The following is a 5,407-nucleotide window of genomic DNA, read 5'->3' on the forward strand; positions in this document are numbered from 1 at the left end:
TTTTGTGTGATGAGAACACTCAAGATCTCCTTTATAACAGATCTCCAATATACCATGTTATTTTAAATTGAGGTATTCATGCTGTATACTAGGATTCTAGAACATACTCACTTTATAACTATAACTTTGATTAATGTTTCCTCCTTTCCCCTGTCTTCATTCATATAGTAGTTCTGTTTTAATTTTTGAAGAGTGTTCATTCTATTTTATAACCTATTCCCACACATAATTTTCTTTATATCGTCACTGTACATATTTATTTTCTTTTCTCTTTTTTTCTCACTTTCTCTTTCTTTCTGCCTCTCAATTTCTCTTTTTTCTTTTTTTCTCTTCTTTCTTTGTGCACATGTATGTTTGTGTGTGTGTGTGTATGTATACATGTGATGTATATGTACATATGGTATATGAACATGTGTGGCTTGTACACATGGGCCAGGGGGAAATTCCAGGAGTTCTCTGCCTTCTTTCTTTTGAGGCAGGATCTCTTGTTGAGACTGGAGCTCACATTCTTTGGATAGGCTGGCAGCCAGTATGCTTTAGAGATGCATTTATTTCCACCTCCCTCAGTGAAGGTATAGGTAAGTGTGGGACCACAAAGCTTTTACATGTGTGCTGGAATCTGAAGTCTTGTCTTCACACTTGCACAGCAAGTCCTCTTCTAACCTCTGAGCCATCTCTCCAGTACCAACTGTAACTTTTTTTAAAAAAGAGAATAAAGTGCCTAATACATGGTGTGCTTTTTCACACTTCTCTGTCTTTGTTGACATTGTCTTTTCTGTGTGCAATATTTATCCACCCTTTCTTCTGCTGGTAATTCTTATTCATCTGGGAACTCTCAGTTCAGCCAATCCTCCAGGTAGTCTTTAGGAATCCCTTAGATAGCTAGTCTGCTTTTCTTTTTCATAAAATTCAAACTCTTATAGTAAATTTACCTGTTCTTATGAGAAATAAGTGTCAAACTTATTCCTTTATTACCAGCATTATCTTATGTACAGGATCATGTAGTTATCAAAATAAATTGGGTAAAGTAAATACATTTAATATACAAGTTCGGAATTTAATCAACTGAGAAATGCAGAGTGGGTGTGATTGTCCACACTTGTGATCCCAGAATTCTAGAAGGTAAGACAAACCATTCAAACATTTATTTGCTCTCTGGAACAAAATCTCTCTTAACATCACCATTTCTCTAAGTCTACCACATCGCCTGCCCCCTCCACACACATACCATCCCGGTCCTTTTCTCTCTTTAGCTTTGCTTTACTTCTCTTCAGATGGCAGAATAGAGAGCTAGCTTTTCCATCTGGGAAGCTGGGAAGGACAGGAAGCCAAGTATGCCACAGCAGGGGATGAGGGGCTCCAGTATTGCTAGTTTTAAAAAAGAAAACCTGAGATCAAGCACCAAAGCACACCAAGAAAGAGGAAGAAGATGAAGGCATTCCCAAGCAGACCTAAGCCTGTAGAGCAGTGAGGCAGAAAGGGACTGAAGCTTTGCTTGGTGGTATCTCAGTGGCTGGAGATTGAAGGTAACTACTCTACTGATCTTGTCTTTCTTTTCCAGTCCATTGCTTCTAAGACTAAAGTAGAAGAAATGAAACATCACAGAAAGAGCGCCTTGCAAAAACTGTGATAACCTGGTATGGAAATGAGAAGTAGGACCATCTGACATATTGGCATTTAGAAGGAAATTTTAGATATTGCAAGGGCCGGGAGAGTTTCTCAGGGGTAGAGCTTTTGTCTAGAGTGACAGAAGACCGGGACCTCAAAAATGGGATAAAGATTACAAAGTCAAGCCATGTACTTTCTATGTTGCCATTCTCATTAATAGAGTTATTGAATGAAGTAATCTTAAAGTAATCTGTTTTGTCTTTGTGGGTCAAAATGGCAATGCCAGAAAAGACAAGTTGTATCAACCCAACTGAGAATTGTAGCAATTTCCCTAAGATTATTGAACTTAATGTAGGTGGCCAGGTACACATTATCCTACTTTGATCAGCATTCCAGGTTCCAGGCTCTGTGAAATGTTCAATTAGAAGAATCGTTGTCCCCTGATCCAGGACAACAAAGGGAGGTTCTTCATAGATTGAGATGGTTTTCTCTTTCATTATGTCCTACACTACATGAGAAACCCACAAGTAGTGCTTCCTGAAAACTTTCCAGAACGTGGTCAACTCCAGAGGGAAGCAGAATGCTTTAAGTTGCCAGTATTGGTCAAGATGCTGGCTCTTAAAATGAACAAACTCAATACAATTGGAAATGACTTATGTCAAACTGAAGAGCTTTCACCCAACATTGACACCATGTTTAATTTCTCCTCAAGTAACACTATCCATTTCAGTGATCCTGATACTCCCTTAGTTCTGACAACTGCCACAGGTTCTGATTTCAAGAAGGCAGGCTTCATCACTCTTGGCTATTAAGGTTCCTATACTCTCAGTTGGGACAAGGAAACAGACACCAAATTTCACCGTGTGACCCGTATCATGGTGTGTGATAAGAGCTCATTGACCAAAGAAGTTTTTGGAGATACTTTGAATGAGGACAGAAACTCAGACCATCCTCCTGAGAAGTACCACGTTTCAATACTGCCTCAAATTCACTTTTCTGGAACAAGCTGTTGACAAACTAGCTGATGCTGGCTTTCATGTGGTAGCATGCAATTCTATCAGCATCTGCATTGTCACACATGACCAGACAGTTGACAAGGTCTGGACTTCCTACACTGAGTATGTTTTCTATTGTGACTGACACACTGTCACCCAGGAAATTCAGGCCCTAAACCATTCTGCCTCCTCTGTTCCCACGCCATCTGTCTCCTTTAGAAACAGACACATTATTGGCTGTTAAATCCTCTAAGTTTGCACACTGCCACTCCCTTCACCATAACCAATTGAATCTTCTTTGTTTTCAGGTGAAAACAGTCAACCAGGGACTCCCCTTAGTAGCTATTTGCTACCCTCCAGTGTATATATCTTAACCTCTTTGTGACCATTAGGTAAATCCTTTAGAATGTACAAATATTCCCCTAGTTTCCACCAACCCAAAAAGTAAGAATGTTGTCAAATAATGTCTAAGCCCTATAGCTGAGATTTCCCCACTTTTCTGTTACCTTGCCTACCTAGTGTTTCTACTAGTGTATTTGAAACGTGTCTTGATTTTATGATTTTCTTTGTCTTGTTATTTTAAACACTCCAAGAATTTGTTACGAAGTTAGAATATAGAATTTGGGGTAATGTGGCTTGGTATTCCCAGACCGTAGTCACTGATATTTCACTCCAGAGACTTTCATTTTGAGGGACTGCAGAGATGGCTCAGCAGTCAAGAGCACTGGCTGCTCTTGCAGAGGACCTGAGTTTGGTTCCCAGTAACCACATGATGGCTAACAACTATCCATAATGTCGGTTTCAGGAGACCCTTTGCCCTTTTCAGGTCTCTGTGGGCATTGCATTACGCAGATGCCCTTACATACAAGCAGGCAATACACTCATACACATAAAATAAAAGTAAAATTATTTTTAAAAGAACTGGACTCCCAAGAAACTGAGTGCATGTGCTGGACCATGAGAAGAACCTTCTCACAGGGGATGAACATTTTCTTCACCTTACGTGCTTCTATATTGATCTAAAAATCCTGAACTTAGGACTTGGCAGGTAGGAAAGAAAATAATTAAAGAGCCAAGATGGTGGCAGCATGGCTATAGGCACCAGAGCAATGGCGGTGCAAAGACTTAAAACATGATTCTGGTAAGATGTCTCATCACATGCTGCCCCTGGGCATGGAGGAAGATGTGAGGGGAGCAGACACCAAAAGGGCCAAGTGGATCTTTGATCACTAGGAAAAAACAAACAAAAAACACTGTGGTCTGGGCACCTGCATCCCAGCAGGTAGAACCATGTCAGCTTGGTCGCCTGGCAACTATACCCTTGGGGCACTAGAGGTCTGGGTCCCTGGCTACCAACTGGTTGCAACCACCCACCATTCCACATTCCAGTGCACCTCTCTTGTCAAGGTTCGGGCCTGCAAACGGCCACTGCATGGCCCACCTATTGTAGGCCTGCTCATCTTATTAGACAGACGAAGGAGATAAAAGAAGTACAAATTAGAAAGGAAGAAGTCAAAGAATCTTTATTTTCAGGTGATATAATTCTATACACAATAGATCCTAACGACCCCACCAAAAAACTCCTAGAGCTGATTCAGCAACGTAGAAGAATACAAAATTAACACACAAAAATGAGAACCTTCCCATAGATCATCAAAAAGTACACTGAGAAAGAAAGCAGGAAAATGATTCCATTCAGGATAGCCTCAAAATATTAAAATATCTTGGAATAAACCAACTGTAAGAATAACTTCAGACTGATTTTTACCTAACCTTGAACCAGTGAGCAAATAAGCTCACTGAGCCACGTGCTCCTCTTGTGACCTGGACTTATGACCTTGATCCCTCCAGATCTCACTTTGCCCACCACCAGAGAAAATGAATGAGTTTCAATGTGCTTGAACTAACATATCAAAGCGCTGAACATGGCATTTTCATATTCTCATTGAAAGTAGCGAGAATTGAAAAATATGACTGATATTTTGTATTTGGGATTTAGGCCTAGGGATTGAAGGGCAAGATTCTCTGATAAGATTGGGGGATCCAAGCTTGCAATTCCCAAATTCATGCTGGAGATATTGTTTGAATGAATGTACGGGTGAGGCCTTGCTTGGGAACATCTGTGAGAGATGTTCTGAAGAAACCAATTCTCAGATTTGGGACCCACTTTTAGCCTTAAATACTAAGAATCAGGCTGATTCTTTATTCAGGTACAACCACAAGGTGACTTAATCAAAGAAGTGAAAGACTTGTATAATAAAAATGTTAAGCCATTGAAGAAATTGAAGAAGATACAGGAAATGGAAAGAGCTCCCATGCTCATGATCAACTGGATTAATATTGTGGAAATGGTCCTCTTACCAAAAGCAATCTACAAATTCAATGCAATCACCACTAAAATTCCAACACAATTATTCACAGAACGAAAAAAAAAAGCTCAAATTTCATATGGAAACACAAAAAAATCAGGATACCCCAAACAATTCTGAATAATAAAAGAAGAACTGGAAGTGTCATGATCCCCAATTTCAAATTAAACTACAGAGCTATAATAGTAAAAACAACATGTATTGCATAAAAACAGACTCGTTGCTCCTAGCCTGCACTACTATCCTCAGACCTCTTGGGGTAAGTTGATAGCGCAGCTCTCCACGCCGGGACTCCCTAAGCCACATTCCCCCTTCCATCCCCCCCGCCATTCTATACTCCTAGTTTGGGCCCTGCGCCATTCCTAGTCTTGGGGCCCCAGACACCTGGGGAACCAATAGTGCTTCCTGATCTTTTTCACCCAGACCAACGTAGTG

General features: G+C 40.4%; 1 pseudogene; it reads left to right on the forward strand.

Annotated features, from left to right (window-relative positions):
• The first annotated feature begins 1,881 nt into the window (after positions 1-1,881).
• On the forward strand, positions 1,882-2,748 carry LOC103730949 (annotated as a pseudogene).
• Positions 2,749-5,407: the final 2,659 nt, after the last annotated feature.

The sequence above is a fragment of the Nannospalax galili genome, unplaced genomic scaffold (genome assembly GCF_000622305.1).
Source record: "Nannospalax galili isolate Female #2095 unplaced genomic scaffold, S.galili_v1.0 scaffold994, whole genome shotgun sequence".
Taxonomy (NCBI): Eukaryota; Metazoa; Chordata; class Mammalia; order Rodentia; family Spalacidae; genus Nannospalax; species Nannospalax galili.